The sequence below is a fragment of the Leptonychotes weddellii genome, chromosome 2 (assembly GCF_054177405.1).
Source record: "Leptonychotes weddellii isolate Sample4059 chromosome 2, ASM5417740v2, whole genome shotgun sequence".
NCBI lineage: Eukaryota > Metazoa > Chordata > Mammalia > Carnivora > Phocidae > Leptonychotes > Leptonychotes weddellii.
The window spans coordinates 137952287-137972817 of record NC_138370.1 but is presented as its reverse complement, the minus strand read 5'-3'; the positions used below and the strand labels follow the sequence as shown (position 1 = coordinate 137972817).

The following is a 20531-nucleotide window of genomic DNA, read 5'->3' as shown; positions in this document are numbered from 1 at the left end:
ATTGAATCTCTTGTAGGCAGTATATAGATGAGTCTTGTTTTTTTATCCATTCAGTCACTCTGTGTCTTTTGATTGGGTCAGTTGGTTCATTTACATTTAAATTATTGACTGCCATTCGTTAATTATTTTCTGGGGTTTTTTGTAGTTATTCTCTGTTCCTTTCTTCATCTCCTCCCCTGTGCTTTGATGACTTTTAGTGTTATGTTTGAATTCCTTTCTCTTTACATTTTGTGTATCCTATTACAGGTTTTTGGTTTGTAGTTACCATGGAGTTCATATATAGCATCCTGTGTATATGGCATCCTGTGTATATAGCAGTCTATATTAAGCTTATGGTCACTTAAATTCAGACATTCTAAAAGCACCACATTTTTACTTCCGCCTCAGTGTTTTATGTGTATGACATAATATTTTATATTTTTAAATTTTGTGTATCTCTTAACTAATTTTTGTAGATATAATTGATGTTACTACTTCTGTTTCTAACCTTCCGACTAGCTTTATAAATGATTGATCTACTACCTTTACTATATATGTTTGCTTTTACCAGTGAAATTTTTTTTCTTTCATAATTTTCATAAATTCATAATTTTCTTACTTCTAACTATAGCATTTTCTTTTTTGCTTAAAGAAGCTCTTTTAACATTTTTTGTAAGGCTTGTTTACTGGTAATGAACTTCTTTAACTTTTTTTTTGTCCTGGAAACTATTTCTCCTTCAATTCTTTTTTTTTTTTTTAAGTAGGCATCCAGTGTGGAGTGCAATGCAGGGCTTGAACTCATAACGCTGAGATCAAGAGCTGAGCTGAGATCAAGAGTCAGACACTTAACCGACAGCCCCTCAGACACCCCCTCCTTCAATTCTTATTGAAACCTTGCAGAGTAGAGTATTTTTGGTTGTAGATTTTTTTTTTTTCCTTTCAGCATTTTGACTGTATTGTGCCACTCCTTTCTAGCCTGGAAAGTTTCTTCTGAAAAAAATCAGTGGTAGCATTATGGGGTTTCTTTCCTATGTACCTACTTGCTTCTCTCTTGCTGCTTTTAAGATTCTTTCTTCATCTTTAATTTTTGACATTTTAGTTATTATGTGTCTTGGTGTGGACCTCCTTGGGTTCATCTTGTTTGGTGCTTTCTGGGCTTGGACTGAGATTTATGTTTCCTTCCCCAGGTTAGGGAATTTTTCAGCTATTATTTCTTCAAGCAAGTTTTCTCCCTCTCTTTCTCTCTCTTCTCCTTCTGGGACCCCAATAATGTGAATGTTCATACATTTGATATTGTCCCAGAGATTTATTAACCTATCCTCATTAAATTTTATTTTTCCTTTTTGCTGTTCAGAGCTTGGGTACTTTCCACTATACTGTCTTCTAGCTTGCTAATTCTTTCTTCTGCATCTTCTGATCTGCTATTGATTTACTCTAGTGTAGTTTTCATTTCAACCATTGTATTGTTGAGTTCTAATTAGTTCTTTTTTTTAAGTTTTTATTTAAGTAATCTCTACACCCCATATGGGGCTCAAACTCATGACCCAGGATTAAGGGTCGCATACTCTTCTGACTGAGCCAGCTAGTGCCCCTGACTAGTTCTTTTTAATGTTTTCTATCTCTTTGTTCCAGTTCTCACTGAGTTCATCCACTCCTCTCTCAAGTCTGGTGAGCATGTTTATGACCATTGAACTCTTTATCAGATAGATCACTTATCTCTGTTTTGTTTAGTTTTTTTTCCCCTGAAATTTGTCTTGTTCTTTCATTGGAACATACTCCTCTGTCTCTTCAATTTTTAAAAAATTTTTAATTAATTTTATTTTATTATGGTGGTCACCATACATTGTCTCTTCATTTTTTACTTTCTGTTTTTGTTCCTATGAATTAGGTGAAACAGCTACCACTCCCAGTCTCAAATGAGTGGCCTTGTGTAGGAATGTGTTCTGTGTAGATTGCATGTGCCTGGCAACTTTGGTTGGATGGCTAGAGCTGGAGTAGGCAGGGCTGAGAGATCTTGGTGTACCCCATATCTGGGCCACCCTAATAAGACAGCTGGAGCTGGAGTCAGTGTGAGCTGAGGCAGTCTGTGCAGGGAGGGACAGTTAGGGTGGGTGTCCCCCAGAGGACAGCTAGGATGGGTGCAGGCAGGGGGCTGTGTAGTGCGGACAGCTGGAACTGGTGTGGGCTTAAGGGCCCAGGGCTCACGGTGGTAGCCCTATCAGGCTGACTAGAGTGCCTAATTCTGCTCCCCTCTGTGTTTTAAGGGAGGAGAGGGTACGTCAGCAGTGGTGCTCACCAGTTCCTTTGATCCTGGAGAAAGTGAGAGTTCCAACAGTTTTCCCACTGTTTGGTAGATGCTCTAGGGTTTGTAGCTGGATTTTCCTTTACTTATAGTTTCCCTTTAAACCACTGTTGGTTTCTTGGGGTTGTTTTGTTTCGTTTGGTTTTTTGTGTCCCAGGTCAGGTGAATCTGTGCTTGGCTCCTCAGTGATATCCTTCCCTATTGTGGGTTGTAGCGTGGGGGGTGGTGTTCCTGCCATTACCATGTCTCCATCTCTCCTGCCCTTTTCTTTGTGGTCCCTCTATGTTGTGCAGAAACTGTTTAATCAGCCCTCAGTTCTTCAGGAGGCATTGCTGTATATGTAGGTAGAGATTCAGTGTGTCCATCGGAAGAGATGAGTTTAGGATGTTCCTATACTGCCATCTTGGGCCCAATTTCTGGAACACTGTCTTTCTTCTATCCTTAGCACCTAGTGGGTACTCAAGTATTTGTTGAATGCATACAACGAATAGTCCTTATGAGGAAGATCTGTGAATAGGGGCATTGTCCTGGGCTCCTGGTAGACATTCTGTTGTTTTATTTATGTTTTTCCAAGTTGACACCCTCCTTCTGAGTTTGTACACATTTTATGCAGGGGATAACTACAGCTAAAGAAACATCCTCTAAACCACATTAAAAATAATGGTGTAGGAACTATAGTCGGAATCCTGTCAGAGAAGCACCCTACCTTACCCTTTGATAGTCTTTTATTTCTTGAATCAGATCATCCACTAATTATATATAACTGGATAATATCATCTGCCTTTACATTGGTAATGTATAATCAGTATGCTCCCTATATCAATTAACTTAAATTCAACTTAAAAATATGTAGGAAAATAAGGGAGAAAAAGGAAAAAAGAAAAATATCTTTCCAAATATACCTGGGAAAAAAGCATTAGTAAATAATAGTATGCAGGGATTATAAAACCAACAGTGGGATCTTATCGGAGGCCTAGCCAATTCTCCACGTAAGCTACACAAATGACAACAGCAATGTACATAACCACATCATACATTAAGATGATAAGGTGTCAAATTGTTCAGTACAAATAAAAATTTATCATGGATTACTAATTGTGTGCTATACAAATTTGGTACAAAAAGAGCTAGAAGAAGCAATGAAAATGGCTAATAAGCAAATAAACAAAAATCAAACTTATTTTTTTCAAGCTCACTTATATATATATAGATAAATATTAACAAATTGAAACAGGGGTGAACGTTTTCATCTACAAATCAGCAGCTGGTTTGTATGCATAAATAATGATATGGTATAGATAAATACAATCTCCCTTAACAGTTGGCATCTTTCTGGAGTAAAACTTGCCAGTAAATAAAAAAGTATGAAAGTCTGGCTGTTCTTTGACCCAGAAATTTAGTTTTTCATACTTTATATTCAAGCAGCTATAAAATTGATGTTTCAGTGATTAAGTCATTAAAGAACATTTATTGAATAAACACCGTATCTCATAGAGAAATACTTAAGGATATGCAAAAAAAATTAGTAAGTAATGATATTTATTATACCCAGAGTAGTCAGATTCATAGAAAGTAGACTGGTGATGCCAGGGCTTGCAGGGGAGGTGGGAATGGGAAATTACTGTTTAATGGGTGCAGAATTTCAGTTTGAGATGATGAAAAGGTTCTGGAGATGGATGGCGGTAATGGTCATACAACAGTGTGCATGTGCTTAATGCCACTGACCTGCACATTTAGGTATGGTTAAAATGGTAAATTTTTATGTTACATGTATTTTACCATAATGAAAAATACGTAGTAGATCTGCAATAAATGTTTTCTGAATGAATAAATGGCTTAAAAATCAAGGGATTTGCTAGGGTGAAGACATGGTGGGGGCAAAGGTGACTATCAGATTTAAAGTCCTAATGGTGCCATTGACAGAAATTGGGAAATGGTAGGGATGTTGATTGATTTGCTTTCATGGCATAATTGTATATGACATATATAGTGTGACGGAGTCATATATATATGAATCATAAACATATACGACTAAAGTAGAAAAGTTTTGGTGGACAATTAGAACTTAGGTGGAAGATAAAGGCTGAAAATATAGATGTAGAAATTATCATTGAAGTAGTATTAAAGTGAAGGGAGCCCTCTGATTTCCTCCCGAGCACTACATAGGGAATTAAGCACATAATGCCCTTTGCTCTGCCCTCTGATCTTACTCACAGGGTAGGGTCCTATTCTGTTTAAGGGCATGTTCTCAACAGTTCATTGACATTTGTATACTTATGATAAAATTGACTTTTTAAGGTGTCTGCAAACTGTAGATTTTAAAATAATTAAAATACCTCACCCTACTTTCACCTGATAGAGAAAAATGCAAGATTATGTGCTTGAAAAATACAGTGGGAATAGACGAAGAAAATGTAAAAGCCCTTATTAATTCATAGCTGACCAGATGCCATAAAGCAATAAATCTTGGGGTATTTGTCAAGTCAAGGCTTTCATCAAAGACAGATGAGATATCTAACGCTGGAGCCGCCTGGATTTGCATAAACCAAGTTTCTGTTTAGTAACAATGAAATAGTATAGAACTTAGAAACTTGCATTTTGTGAGATGGCTATAGAAAGACTATTTTGAAGGTTACTTTTATTTCCTTGAAGGAACAAGAAATGGATTAGCCTGTTCTATAGGGCTACAGACTCATTATATGCCAGCTCACATCTCCCATCAGTACAGCTGAGTTCAAGGAATGGAATTGCTTGTCTTGAACAAAGGTGTCAGACAAACCACTTGTCTAGAGCTCACAGTCGCCCAGATATACTCTCTGGACAGGGGCAGCAAAGTAGTAATTTATGTTTGTACTTCAAGTGCTCAGTGTAGAAAGGATAGTCCTGTCCAGGTGAGTCTCTTCAACCACACCCATACCCACAAATGCTAATCATTGACAGTGTACTGAGCTTTTAAGACAAAGGTCTCAGCAGCCATAAAGGAAAAGATTAATAGATTTGACATAAAAAATTTAAGACTTTTGCGCTGTAAAATATGCCACGAGAAAAGTCTAATGGCAAATGGAAAAAATACTTGCAGCATGTGACAAGTGGTTTATATCCTAAATATATGAAAAGTATATAACATGGAGACAGTTTTCCACCCATGAGAGAGAGGAAGGGAGAAAGAGAGAATGTGTTGCTGGTAAGGGTGCAGGGAAGTTGCTGGTGGGAATATGAATTGCTGTATCCCTTTTGGGAAGTAATCTAACAATGTATATTAAAATTTACTGACCCAGCAAACCCACTCTTTAGAATTTATGTTATAGAAATAGGAGCATCAGTGCCTAAAGATATATGAACCAAAACATTTATTTGAGCATTGCTTGTAGTGATATATAAGAAAAATCTAGAACAACCTGAATATCCATCAATAGGAGAAAAGTTTGAATAAATTATGGTAAGCTATTAGAAAGAATGAGTTAAATCAGATCTTTAACATGGAGAGATATAATATGATATACATAATAAATCTATGATAATTATGAGATGAAAAAAGCAAATTGCAGAGTAATTTGTAGAATATAATTTTTGTTTAAAACAACCAATATGCTTTAATATCTTTGTATAAATAAATGAATAATTTAAGGAGAGCTGAGCATGAGCCAATGATGAATATTCATGAACCAATGAATATGAATACTAATCTAGTTTTTACACCTAAGGTCCATTTATTTGCACATAAGGTCCTATAAAAGATTATAAGAAAAATGGACCTTAAGTGCAAAGAATTGGATTAATTATAATTTTTGATTCATGACTTATGTTTCATTTACTTGTCAGTAAATGCATCACTTTTTTGTATTGCTGCCTAGTGATTGATTGTATGAATATAAAATATTTAATAAGTTGCCAGTTGCTGAACATTTTAGATGGTTTCAGAATATTTGGTTTTATTAATAATGCTCTGTAGCTATTTTTGTATATTTTCTAAATATTTTTTTAGCACAGATTCCTAGAACTGAAACAGCTAGGTTAAAAGATATCTGTATCTCAGTGGCCGCCATCTCGCCTTGGCCCGCAACCCATTATGGTGTTTCTTGGTTAAACCATGATAAATAGTGCTGTGACAGATACCTTTTAATTAAAAAAAAAAGATCTTAAAAAAAAAAAAAGATATCTGTATCTATACTTGTATCTATCACTATCTGTACGTATTTATACATTTCTATCATATATGTGTACATATATGTATAGTTACAGATATCTTTTAACCCAGCAGTATATATAATGTTCTAGTTATCTATTGCTACATAACCAACTACCCCAAAACTTAGTACTTTTTTTTTTTTTAAGATTTTATTTATTTATTTGAGAGAGAGCGAGAGAGAGCTTAAGCAAGAGAGAACAGGAGTGGGGGTAGGAGTGGGAGTGGCAGAGGGAGAGGGAGAAGCAGGCTCTCTGCTGAACAGGGAGCCTGATGTGGGGCTCGATCCCAGGACCCCCAGATCACAACCTGAGCCAAAGGCAGCTGCTTAATCGCCTGAGCCATCCAGGTGCCCCACCAAAACTTAGTACTTTTTCTTCTTTTTTTTTTTTAAGTAACAATTCAGAATTCATCCTTATGTCCTACCTGCCCCATCAGTGGAAGTTTAACATCATGATTAAAACTTAGTACTTTGGGGCACCTGGGTGGCTCAGTCGTTAAGCGTCTGCCTTCGGCTCAGGTCATGATCCCAGGGTCCTGGGATCGAGTCCCACATCATGCTCCCTGCTCCGCAGGAGGCCTGCTTCTCCCTCTCCCACTCCCCCTGCTTGTGTTCCCTCTCTCACTATCTCTCTCTGTCAAATAAATAAAATCTTAAAAAACAAACAAACAAAAAAACAACTTAGTACTTCTAACAACATTTATTTTACTCATGACTCTACAGATAATCATGTCTCACTTAGGATAACTTACTTCTGTTCCACTTGACATGGGCTGCGTTGGCTTGAGGATGGGAGGCTGGAATCTTTGAAGGCTCTTTTACTCGTGTATGTGATGCTAGGGCTGGGAAGAGTCAGCTAGCTGGGAGCTGGCACAGCTTGGACTCCTTAGACGCCATTCTCCATTTGTATGTGGTCTCTCTAGCATGTTGATTTTGGGGTAGCTAGACTTCTTCCATGTAGCTTGGGGCATCCCAGTAGAGCGCCCAGTGGAAGCAATGTCACCGTTTCTAACTTAGTCTTGGAAGGCATGCACCATCACTTCTACTGTACAGGCCTGCCCAGGGCACATAGACTCCCACCTCTCAATGGAGGAGCATCAACATCACATTGTAGGAAGAGCAGATGAGATTATGGATTACACTGGTATGGATGTCTTTGAAAAATAAAATCTGCGTCATACTTTTTAATAAAGACTTATGAGGGCGCCTGGGTGGCTCAGTTGGTTAAGCGACTGCCTTCGGCTCAGGTCATGATCCTGGAGTCCCAGGATCGAGTCCCGCATCAGGCTCCCTGCTCGGCGGGGAGCCTGCTTCTCCCTCTGACCCTCCCCCCTCTCATGTGCTCTCTGTCTCTCTCATTCTCTCTGTCTCAAATAAATAAAATCTTTAAAAATAAATAAATAAATAAAAATAAAGACTTATGATACATATTGCTAAATAGCCACTCCAAATAATGTACAGTGAAAAAATAATTTTTCTTGAAACTGCTAAACAAGGATATATTTTTTCCATCTTTGCCAATCTGATCTGCAAAGATAGTGTCTCATTTTTTTAATTTACTTTTTTGGTTACTACTGAAGTTTGTGGGCCATTTGTATATATGTGTGTGTGAGCTGCTTGTTCACATCTTTTGCAGAAATAATAATATAGTCTAGTATCTGAAATTTTGAATTAGAGTCTTCAAGAGCAATTAGTTCATACCCCTCCTTTTCCTGATAGGGAAGCTGAGTCACAAAGAACCCCAAGTTCAAAGTTCTGTAAACTCAAGCAAAGCCTATGTAGATAATTCAGCACTTTGAATAGATACTAAACATTTTGGATAGATGTGGCAGTGATTAAAAATAATTTGTCATTGGGAACTATAGTGAATTGAAAGTAACATTCTGATAGAAGTCTTATGATAAGGAAGCCTGTCTCTATAAAGAGGATCCTAACCATATAATATCTCTTAGAGAGGTTTTTAGTAATACTCCAGAGTATATCCCCAACAAAATTGTATATGATTAACAAATACCTTTTTGCTTCCACTTACTCAGCAGTGAATGAAGCGCTGCATTGGGTCCTGTATATACAGTCGTGCCCAAAACAGATTCTCTGCCTTCGTGGAGCCTTTTCTCTCCTGGTAGTGATGCACATTAAACAAACAGTCAAATAAATATAAAACTGCAAGTTGCAAAGAGTGTTGTGAAGAAGAAATGTAGGGTGCATGAGAGCACAAAGTAGGGGATCTGTTTAAGTACCCTTCAGGAAGTAACATTTCAGCTTATACCTGAAAGGTGACTAGGAGATATCTAGGTGAAAATTAGGGGTAGGATTTTCATTGAGGAAGCAAAGACCTAAAGAAAGAAGGAAATGTGTGAGGAACCAAAAGAAACCAGTGTGACCCCAGGGGAGTGAGCAAAGGTGAGCTTGGAGAGGCAGGCCAGGCCAGAGCAGGTGAGCCAATAATAAGGATTCTGGACCTTCTCTGACTTATCTTGTTAAAAGATCCCTTAGCTACTCTGCAGAGAAAGGACTGGAGGTAGGTGAATGTGTAAATGGATTCCAGTCATCCAGCCAAACATGAGAGTGTCTTGATCAGGTGTGCTGATGTGGATAGGCAAAAATGTGACATGTGTTTTAAGGTAGAAGTTATTGGACTTCCATTTCACATTTCAGGACTGTCCTTGATTACGTGTCACAGGATGGTGGCGTGTTCAGCCTTCTTCTTAGTGTCCTCTTCTCATTTCATCCCTAACATGTCAAAGTGACTTCAGTATGGTCGCACAGCTATCCAGAGTGGAATGTGGTTTTCTGGTCTGATGCTCCAGTAGGCAAGGAAGGAAAAGACACCTTCTAACGTGTTTTCTGACTCCTCTTTTGCTTCTCATCACTTCCTGAAGCAGGAGAGAAACAGCATGATGAAGACCTAGGGTTTCTTAATGGAATAGAATTGAGTGGGGTTGGAGCAGTTTAGAGGGAAATGGGAATGATACCTAAGTGCTCTGTTTTTCAGACTTACATTCCCCATGTTGTATCAAAACTTCCTATTTTATCTGCTGTAGTCCCCTGAGAATGAAATTCTTTGTCAGAAAAGTTGCTTTCCACACATCTTTGGACTAGCACCCTTATTTAATTAAATTGATTCAGATCCCCAAACACCTGTGGAGAACCTACTGTGTATCAGGCACTGTGGTGAACTGACATTATCCCATTTATTCCTCACCACGGCCTTGTGAGATAGGTATCATCATGCTCAATTTACAGATGTGGAAATTGACCTTTAATGTAAAAAGTCAATATCTGCTCTCTGTTTGCATCAAAGAATGATAGAGAGAGCCATCAACACATCCCTTTCCACCAAGTTTATCCAGAATGAGCAATGGCCCAAATGCCATCTAAATGCATTTAAGCAGAACTGAACCTGGAGCAAATTCAGGTCATCTTAACAGCTGAAAAAATAAAGAAATTTAGCAATAGGATGGATGCTGTCAGGTTAAATGGACCGTTGTGGAAAAACAAAGTCAGCCACCATCAGAGTCAGTTAGCATTCAGCTTCAGGATATCTTGGACCTCACCCCGCTCCCTGCCCCACTCTCCTAATGTGTTAAGAACACCAGACCCAAATAAAAGGCTTTACGTTATAATTACCTCAAAACTTATAGACTTATAGAATACCAACACTTTTTAAAGGGCAAATGGACATCAGCTGTGCTGATATTTATGTGTGAAATAAATCAGATGAAAGTCATGAGAAATTTTTAAACCTACGACTCTGTAGGGGAGGAAAACTTTTTCTGTCTTCCTTTCCACATTCTTTGGCTGGTCTTGTAATGAAATTATAATTAAGCAAATTAACAAGAGAAAAATTTAATTTTGTACATATGGGAGCCTATACAAATATGAGATTCAAAGAAGTGACCAAAGCATGCAGCTTTTATATCTTTTAGATAAGGAAACAATATATTTTTGAAGAAATAAAAAGAAAAGAAGTTTGGGCTTGGGGTAATAAATTAGTGAGGAAGTAACAAGGTTTGTTTATATAGTCTTCTTGGTCTTAAATTCCCTATCTCTGGTGATAGGGATGCCTTCTGCCCACCTGTTACAGGGAGGGTACGTTTCACATGGAGATTTATTTCCTGCCTTCAGGAAGACAAAGGATGGTTGGCATGTCATTCTTGCCCTGGCTGTTTCTTAAGTAACAGTAACTCAAAATAATATGCCAAAGTGGCATATTTTGCTCCCCTTCAACTCTTGCTGTAGAACTTTTTTAAAGCAATTAAATTCTAGATATTTTAATTTAATTCATCCATTTAACATGACCCAGGCACATATTAGGTTCTAAGAATACGGAGCTATACAGCATTATATTCATTTGTTAAATATGTTTACCCTTCTTCATACCAAAAGGTATGTGAATGACATCATTCCCAACCTTAAGAAGTGGGGAAGATTGACAAGGCTGTGGAAGTAAATACCCTGATAGAGATATGCCAAAGATCTACCATAGCATGTGATGACTGGGGAGGGAATAACACAGACTGGGTTGGGGAAGTAGGGCACCCCCAAAAGAGATTCCCTGGAGGAATAAATCAACTACACAAAAACCATCACTACAGTTTTGCTCAGTATGTGTGTCTTACGTTTTGCTCTGTTTGCCTCTCCTTTGCTAGCTTGGTGTCATAATTAAATTGACATATGGGAGACCAACCATGATTTTAAGCAGGGTGTAGGTGGCTGGGCTCAGTCACAGAGTTGCTCTTCCTTTTAGCCAGCTGCATGCCTGATCTTCAAAAAGAAGATTCTTATGCTGTGTCTTCTGCTCCATCAGCCCATTCCTCTACTTCCATCTCGGAAACTTATTCATATGTTGCCCCCCAAAAGTTCCATTAGTGCAGCTGTGATGAAGTCCGTCTGCACATCCAGCCTGGCTTGGGAGACATCCTGCCGCACTGTCAGCATGATGGATGGGCCTGCATCATGGCAGCTGTGGTGGATGAAAGCAGTGAAGGAGCTCAAATCTTCCAGCTCAAATCAGCTGTTCAGCCTACAAGTCAAAGTCCATGTTGGAGTAGTTGCTGTTTTCTTCCATGGATCTGGTTGACATATGGAAAAGGGCAGATTGTAACCTAAAGTGCTCACAGAGTTTTCCCACCCTCTGTGGCTCTTCTCTCCAATGTGACTGCTCATTATAGGGCTTTTGTGTTTTCTTGGTCCACTAACCCCCATTTTTAAGAGGGTGGATTTCTGTCCATTAGCACCAATTACTCAAAGCACAAATTTATGCATCTTTTTGTCCAACCAGCAATCCAATGGCTTAATTCTCCAAGGTAAATTTTTATTTCTGAAGTTTCATTTAATTGAGGCTTATAGAAAACATTTTCTGTGCTTGGCTTGGTTAATATTGAGTCACTAAGGGGAAGAGTGAATAAAAGTAACCAAGGTAAATGGTCTCACTGGATTCCTCTGCTCTTGATTTCACTGAGGAACTTCTATTTCAAATTGGAAATCAGCATTTCTCTCATTCATTCAATAAGTGAATATATAACTAGCAACTGCTATGTTTCAGGCATGATTTATAGATGCTAGGAATATGAAGATAAATAAGACGGACTTTGTCCTCCAGGAGCTCACAGTTTAGTGGGAGAGACTGACAACCAGTGATTATAATATAATAAATGCTATTTAGGGGGAGCACTGGATGCTGTGGAAACACACAGGCACAGCACCTGATCAGCCTCTGGGAGAGCCTGGGAGCCAGTCAAGGAAGGCTTCTTGTAGGAGCTGACAACTGAAATGAGTCTTGAAGGATCAGTGTGAGTTAGCCAGAGAAAGAGGCTGAAGAGGGCATATTGTGTACATGGCATAACATGAGCACAACTGGGAAAAGAAAAGACAGTCTCGGGGTGCCTGGGTGGCTCAGTTGGTTAAGCATCTGCTTTTGGCTCAGGTCATGATCTCGGGGTCCTAAGATTGAGCCCCATGTGGGGACTCCCTGCTCCCTTTCCCTCTGTACTGTCTGTCTCTCTCTTGCTCTCTCTCAAGTAAATAAATAAAAATTCTTAAAAAAAAAAAAAAAAAGACAAGACAGTCTAATTCTTCCATGCCAGATTACAAAGTTTTTTATATAAAGTTTTGTTCCCCAAAATTATATTTCCAAATAAACAGAGTTGCCTTATATTCAGGTCTTTAAAACCCTTTTATATTATAGAGCACCCTTCTTACATTATTTTGAACCACAAATAGTTGTTTAAGAAAGACACAGTGGGGCGCTTGGGTGGCTTAGACTGTTAAGAGTCTGCCTTCGGCTCAGGTAATGATCCCAGGGTCCTGGGATCGAGCCCCACATCGGGCTCCCTGGTGAGCAAGGAATCTGCTTCTCCCTCTCCCTCTGCCTGCCGCTCCCCCTGCTTGTACTGTCTCTCTCTCTCTCTCTGTCAAATAAATAATAAAAAATCTTTAAAAAAAAAAAAAAGACAGACACAATAGCCTGGAATTACCTCTGTCACTGCTGGCTTGTATACTTATAGAAGTCATTTGACAAAAGGAGCAAAGAAATTCAATATAGATTTAGTGTAAATATGGGAGGGCAGTGGGAAATGACTTCACAGTTGCAAGTCTTAGGTATCATTGCAAATAAGCCTTTTAAAGATCAGTTTAAAATGAAATGCAATTAGTGGTTACTTTGTGGAGATCATGAATATACTCCCACAGGATGAATGGAAAAATAAAACTGTTCTTATTTTAAGCAAATGGACATTTGTGGCTTGAGATAAAATTTCCAGTGATAACATCACGTACAGACGAAAAAAATATTTCCATTTTCAAGACAGGAAAGCCATTTTCACTTTGTTCTCCTTTTTCAAATCCCCTAAATAATAAAGAGAACAAGAAACAGAAATTCAGACTTCGTCTTTGATGAGGGAGATATGTTTAACCCTGAACTAGAATTTATGAAGACCAAAAAGTGGCAGAAGAATGGTAAGAGAACAGCAAGTTCAAATCTAAGTTCTTGCCATGCAGGCATTCGAAGGACCCCTGAACAGCTCAGAAATAAAGGCATCAGGGCCCACAGGAGACAGGGGCTGGGCAGGAGACCAAGAGGAGGGCTTTTAGGAGAAAGTCTGTCCAAGGAGCAGCTGTTCCCCACTCCCGTTCCACACAGACAGGTACCCAGGCCTCCTCTCCCCCCAGGAAGTCAACCAGAGCACCACCAGACTCTGAGGTAGCAGGCACGGAAGCGGTAGGAGTGAGAAGCCCTAATGTGTGCACTAGACAGTGATTACCAGTAGCCTGCATGTGCCAGGTAAGGGGTTGGTGGATTCACTCCTGGAGAAAATGAACTACCCTGGAGAAAAACCTGGAACTACTGACATTTGAGAGTCCCCTTTTACCAACAGACTCCTCCCAAGTTTTGGCAAGGAACATGGCTGCTGAGAGACTACATTTCCTGGGCTCCCTCGCAGGGAGGTATGACCACTAACTAAATTCTTTTTTCGTGTTTAATTTTTTTTTCTTTTTAAGATTTTATTTATTTATTTGTCAGAGGGAGAGAGAGAGAGAGCTCGTGCACAAGCAGGGGGAGCTGGAGGCAGAGGGAGAAATAGGCCTCCCGCTGAGCAGGGAGCCCCATGCAGGACTCGATCCCAGCACCCTGGGATCATGACCTGAGCCGAAGGCAGATGCTTCACCAACTGAGCCACCCAGGCGTCCCAACCACTAACTAAATTCTTATCAGCAGTGTGAGCAGCTTCTTTAACTCTCTTCAAAGAAAGTTGCTTTTCCTCCCCTTTCCCTCACTCCTTCTGATGGTAGGATGCGAATGTGCTGGTCTGGCAGCCGCAGCCGTGTGCACAAGGGAAAGACTCTGGGGGATGGTGGCGCAGCAAGGTAGGAAGAATAGAAAGAGCAGCAGCTTGTCCAGCACTAACCATCAACTGTGGAGTGTTAAAAGAGAAAGAAATGAACACCTGACTTGTTTGAGCCACTGTATTTGGGGACCTCTTTGTTGTAGCAACTTAGCCTGTAAGCTAACTAATACATTATGTATGTTAAAAACAACAAAAAAGACCAATTTGTCTCTTTGCCCAAATACTCTGTAGTGAAGCCTACCAGTTCATATCACGGGCCAGCTTCAAAACGGCTTTTTAGTGCTTCATTATTAAATATGAATGGACAGCTAAGAATCAGTAGACATTTGATTAAAGCAACCAGCATGAAAGGCAGAACCCAGAGTGAAGAAACAGGAAAAGGGAACTCAAAGGAATCAGAAGCAATGCAAGGAGCCAAAGAAAACTTCAAAGAAAACAGTTAAATCCTGGGGGAGATAAGAGAAAGAAACTGCCTCCATGAAAAAAGAGTAGGATGCTATTCATTCAGAGAATAAGAACAAACTCTTGGAAATTAATAATTTAAGAAGCAGATAGTTTCAATAAAAGTGTTGGAAGATGAAATTACAGAGGTTTCCTGGAAAGTAAAATTTTAAAAAAGAGCAAGATGGGCAATGGTGAGAAAAAAATAAGAAAAATGAAGATCATTAAGTCCAACATATTACTAATATGAGTCAGAAAGCCTGAGAGGAGAAAATAGTGAAGGGGACTATCAAAGAAATTATCAAAAACAATTTGAATATCACCGATATATAAAATGTCTGAGTTGAATAATACAGTATTTTCAGATTAACATATTAAATTAAATAAATGCATAATTCAATTAATATAATATTTTAAGAACACACTTGACTATATTTCAACTATATCCCTGAAATATTATACATGTAAATTGGCCAGGAAGCCTTATAAGGCTTTTTGGCTGGGGACAAGAAGGCAGTCTTACTGGGAAAATGGGAGAGTGCCTGAGATTGAGGATCACCTTATATTTAGATATGTTCTGGAAACTTTACAAGGTTCTGAGGGCAAAAACATAGAGTGTGAAGGGGAGAGATTGCCCTGGCTCCTATCAGAATTCACCCAGTGATGGTTTCCCAAAACTAGGAGGGGGCTTAATATGCTGGCCATGATGTTATAGGCCTAATAATGATTGCAAGGTTTCTGACATGAGTACCTGAGTAGCATCAGCTTATGGTGACAGTTCCTGAAGTAATCATAAGATGTTACATGTTTGGGAAAGAATATGATGGTCTTTGTTATAGACATACTGAGTTTGAGGTATCTTTGGGGCATCCAAGTAGAGGTCCACTCTACAGATCTGAAAAACAAAAGCTTTTAATTAACTTTTTACTTTTTTTTTATTATTACCTTAGAACTGAAATTCAGCTACTATACGTTGGTGTGGCTGTATTGGTTGCTAAAATTTTGAAATACTTTATACTCATTGGTGAATGGTCACTTCTCCTAAAACCCCAAATGCCACCCTTGCCCACACCCTGGCTGTTCTGTCCCATTCAGTCCTATTTACATGTTACTACCCCACAATCCAGCAGCTAAAGGATTAACACCTGGCCCAGAAGTGGGCCTCCAAGACCCTGTTCCAGCCCTGCAGCTGTCCTGTCTGCTCTAATTGTGAAAGTTGTTTTTTTTTTTTTAAAGATTTTATTTATTTGACAGAGAGAGATACAGCGAGAGAGGGAACACAGCAGCGGGAGTGGGAGAGAGAGAAGCAGGCTTCCCGTGGAGTAGGGAGCCCGATGTGGGGCTCGATCCCAGGACCCTGGGACCATGACCTGAGCCGAAGGCAGACGCTTAACGACTGAGCCACCCGGCGCCCCTAATTGTGAAAGTTTTTAATTTCACTCCTCCTCACAGCTCGTGGAGGCTGAACGCATTTCCCACATATCAACATGCTTAGTGTGTGTCGTGACCTTCCACAAATCTGATCCCCACATCTGGGAGCACTTCTCTCAAGTCTCCTCACTCCTGGCGGTCTGAACTGCTCATTGCTCCCTGACTCCCTGCATTTTCTCGCCTTCGTTTATTTGTGCTCATGGCTCAGAAAACACTTTTCTCTGATTTCTGAACATTCTATGTTGTAGTCATCCTTCAAGGCCAGTGGTCACTGGTGTGTAGTCGCTGGCAGTTTCACCATTTCTTTAGAACGTCTGTGTAGAATAATCTCAGACTCCCCCCCAAGTCTCCCTGAGTCCGTTTGCTATAATACAATATTTGGTTACACGTCAAAAAACAAAATTAAATCAGCAACAACCAAAAACAAATGCAGAAATGTTTGCCGGTTTTCTGAACTGAAGTTTCTTTAGTCCATTCACATTGTGTTTCGGTCATCTCTCTTTAATGTAAAATGGTGACAGTAATTTTCCATTTTCCGCATTTAATGTAATTAATCTTTGAGAAATGCTAGAGCAGAGCTTTTTCTAAGGAGTGTTGCACTGTTTGCTGCAGCAAATCAAGTTCCTATTGTGACGCCGGCGGGGGCGGATGAGTCATTGCTTTGGCTGGGACGACGTGTTTCCTGAAGTCAGACACAAGGGCAGAATACCTAATGGTACCTTGCTACCTGTAATCTCTCTCCAGCCCTCACTCTCCTGTTGCCCTTCACAGAGGTCAAGTAAAAATCACACTTCCATGTTTGGTTGAGCTAGCAAATAATTTGCGCTTCTGGTCATTGGCATACAGACAAATATATTTTCCTGGCATACATCTACTTCATTTTTTTCTTTCTTCTTTTAAATAAGATTGAGGCAAAATACAGGCCATGATGTGTTTCTCATGTGGTGCCTCGCTCTGTGGGACCCAGGACTGGTGTCTGCATGTGCCCTGGGTAGACAGTGATGGAGAGGAGGATGGGCAGGAGGCACTGGCCAGGACCTGCGCCTGCCAGTCCCAGCCTGCTGGCCCACGCACCCAGCCAGGTCTCGCAGCTGCAGTGCGGTCCTCAGCGAATCTGCTTTTTCAGATGTAGGGGAAATGGAACTTCCTTGAGATGCCATTTTCCTCTCCTCCGAACCTGGAAAAGGCTGAATGGAACTAAGGCAGCTAATCTCTCTCATCTCCCTTACTTTTTCATTGATATCTTTTAATGAGAAGATTACATATCTCCCCCTGAGGCCAAATGTGAGAGGTGAATGTAAATGAAATGAGCTGACGTACAGATAACGTCAGGGTCAGGAAGGAAAGCATGCGCAGTAGCGTGGGGGTCACTGTACTGTTTGACACATGGTTCTCAAAGCAACTGTCACGGGCAGAATCCTGAGGGGAATGCTCCACTGGCCGTTTTCTCCTTACTGGAATTAGAATCATGTCAAACGCCAACTCAACGGTACCTGTACCTAACCCGAGTCCTGCTGTAGAAGTTTCTGTCGTGACATAGCTAATGCCCTACTGGGCCGTGCATCCCCTGGCTTGCAGTGTCTCTGACTGGGATAACTTACAGGTAGAAGAATCTCATAGGTTTGATTGGGAAACTTTAGATTTCAGTCAGCCCAGAAGGTGTGTGGAATGTGAAGAAGAGGCTCTGGACTTAACTGGGAAATGGGAGGGAAAGGCAACCAACATTAACTGTAATGCGTTCGGAGCACAACCTCCAGCTTTTTACCTCTGTGGCAGCAACTTTATACAAACAGTGTATTTCCCAAGCACTCTTGTTATTAGTGAGGTATCTAAGTTCTCCAGAATGTTAGAGTGCATCTATAGATGATTCCCACTTACGTACATTTTAATATGCTTTGTTGAATGGGAGAGGAAAGGGTGCATTCTAGCTAGGGCAGAGGAGTTACACATATTCTAAGCTTTGTGCTCTGCGACCATCATCCGTCATGGAGGTTGTGGGAAAAGTGAAGCTAAAAACCACTGTGGCATGAGCCCCTTTGCGAACTATGTCTTCTCTTTTCTTCCTCATAAGAGTTGGGGTCCAGATATAGTCAGTATCTTTTGAAGCTCTTAATTCTCTCTTACTAGATCAGTCTTATTCACTGAAGCACTGTTCCCCTGATAGCCTTGTCTTACCTGGCTTATTTCTGTGTTGTGAGTGATTAATGACATAGTGGCCACTTTTCCAGCTATGTGATCTGGCCATTATTGAGTGGCCACGGACAGTAACTTGGGAATCTGAAGAAAAGCCCATTTGCAGAGTTACATGAGGGACCGCAGCTCCTTTCCTCTCTCCCCATAGCTGGAAGCCTTCAGTTAATAACCGGGAGGGAAACACTCACTGGAAAGTTGTATTGCGACGCTTGGGAGAGGATCTTGCATGGGATGCTTCATACTTACAGCACTCCACGGTATTTTATCAAGATAAAATATATGAAAGAGTGAATTCTGCAAGGCAGAGGATAATTCAAAATGGTACCCCCCCAATAAATAAGTAAATGAATAAAACATCACAGCGGCACCAGAATGTAGACTTAATGTTTCAAGTGGCAAGGCTGTGGGGGCCCCGTTAGAGAATACTCAGCTGATTGTCCTCATACAGGCTCTGTTGCAGACAGACCAGGAGCATGGTTTGTTTCCCACTGTAAAGGTGGGAGCATCCTGGAGGATGGCACAGTGCAGTTTGTTTTCAGAGCTTCCGTCGTTCAAGTTATTAGAGACTATTTCTTGAAATAACTTGTCCTAAGTCAGAGCTGGCGTCTTACTAGGAAAAATACACAGTTGAGGGACCCAGTTTTCCTCACACATAAAAGACTCTGTGTTTTTAAACTTCTGGCAATTAATGTGCTCACTTTGAGTGAGTTGGAACTGCAGCCCAGCCAGAAGTATTTATGAGGTGTCTCTTTGCTCCCACCGCAGTTAGGTAGGTCACATAAGGGATGCAGGGAAACAGAGGACACTGCCCTCCTGGAGCTTGCCATCTGCTTGCCGAGATAGCAAAACCTGGATTTAAACAAATTAAGATGTAAGCAAGGCTCAGTGCATTATTGAGCGGCACTAAATTTCACTAAAACACCAGGCCCCGACCTTCACGGTTGTCTTTCAGGGTCTGCTAAAGCCTCCCCCTCCACAAAGTCCTCTTGGATCGTGTCGGAGGAAGGAAGATTCCTCTTGGAACATGTCTGTTTGTTCTTGACCCCAGAGCCTTGCAGCTTCCCTATGGAGTCCAGTGACATTATCAGGATACAGATTGGTTTCTAGCCTGCCCAGAAAAAAGAAGAGAGCCTCATCTTGTGGTTCTTTGAATTCTAATTTTAAATCGTATATGTGTCTATTACTGTTTGTATATCTGGTATATCACAAATATTACTTACTTATGTGTTTGTCTAGAATTGTAGGCAGCTCGAAAGAGGGTTAACATTATTTTCTGGCTCTCTAGAATGTTACTACATGCCATTGAGGTTTACTTGTTCTGGGATTGCACTAAAACAGAGTAATGATGAAATTTTAGTTATATCTTCTGAGTAAACCTGAATTACTCTGAGAATATCTAAAGCTCTTAAACTTTCTTTCTTATGCTTCCTGACATTCTTTTTTACTCTTCATTCTCTTCTGTCTCCCATTTTGCTTCCATATTTCCCATTCTTCTCTCCCCTCTCCTCTTCCTCATCTCTCTCTCTCTTTTTTTTTTTTAAGATTTTATTTGTCAGAGAGAGAGAGAGAGCATATACAAGCAGAGGGAGCGGCAGGCAGAGGGAGAGGGACAGGCAGGCTCCCCACTGAGCAGGGAGCCCATTGCGGGACTCTATCCCAGGATCCTGGGATCATGACCTGAGCCGAAGGCGACACTTAACTGACTTGAGCCACCCAGGCGCCCCTCTTTTTCATAATATCTAAGAAATGCCACATAAAGGTCAATTACATACCCATTCATTAATTCAGTGAATTTCTTAATACTAACCAGCATTGTACTAGCTAATGTTTTTTGAGTACTTACTAAGTGCCAGATATTCTGCAAAATGATTTATATGAAGTATTTAATCAGTAAGCTACATATTATTATTATCCCTATTTGATAGACGAGAGAACAGAAACTTAAGAGATTATGGAACTTGCCCAAAGTCTCATAACTAGTAAGTAAGTGAACTGAGACTTAAACCCTTCAGAGGTCATATGCCTCATATAGAGTGAGGTCTCAGTCACGTAGTGTCTCCAAGACACTCTTTTAGAATGCAGCAGAATGATTAAAAGCATGGTATTTGGAATTAGACAGACCGGTTTGAATCTCAACATGGCCACATA

General features: G+C 40.1%; 1 protein-coding gene across 12 annotated transcripts in view; it reads left to right on the top strand.

Moving 5' to 3' along the window:
• CRACD (capping protein inhibiting regulator of actin dynamics) overlaps window positions 1-20531 on the top strand; it is a 256370-nt gene that overhangs the window by 168233 nt on the left and 67606 nt on the right. The gene's annotated exons all lie outside the window — the stretch shown is intronic.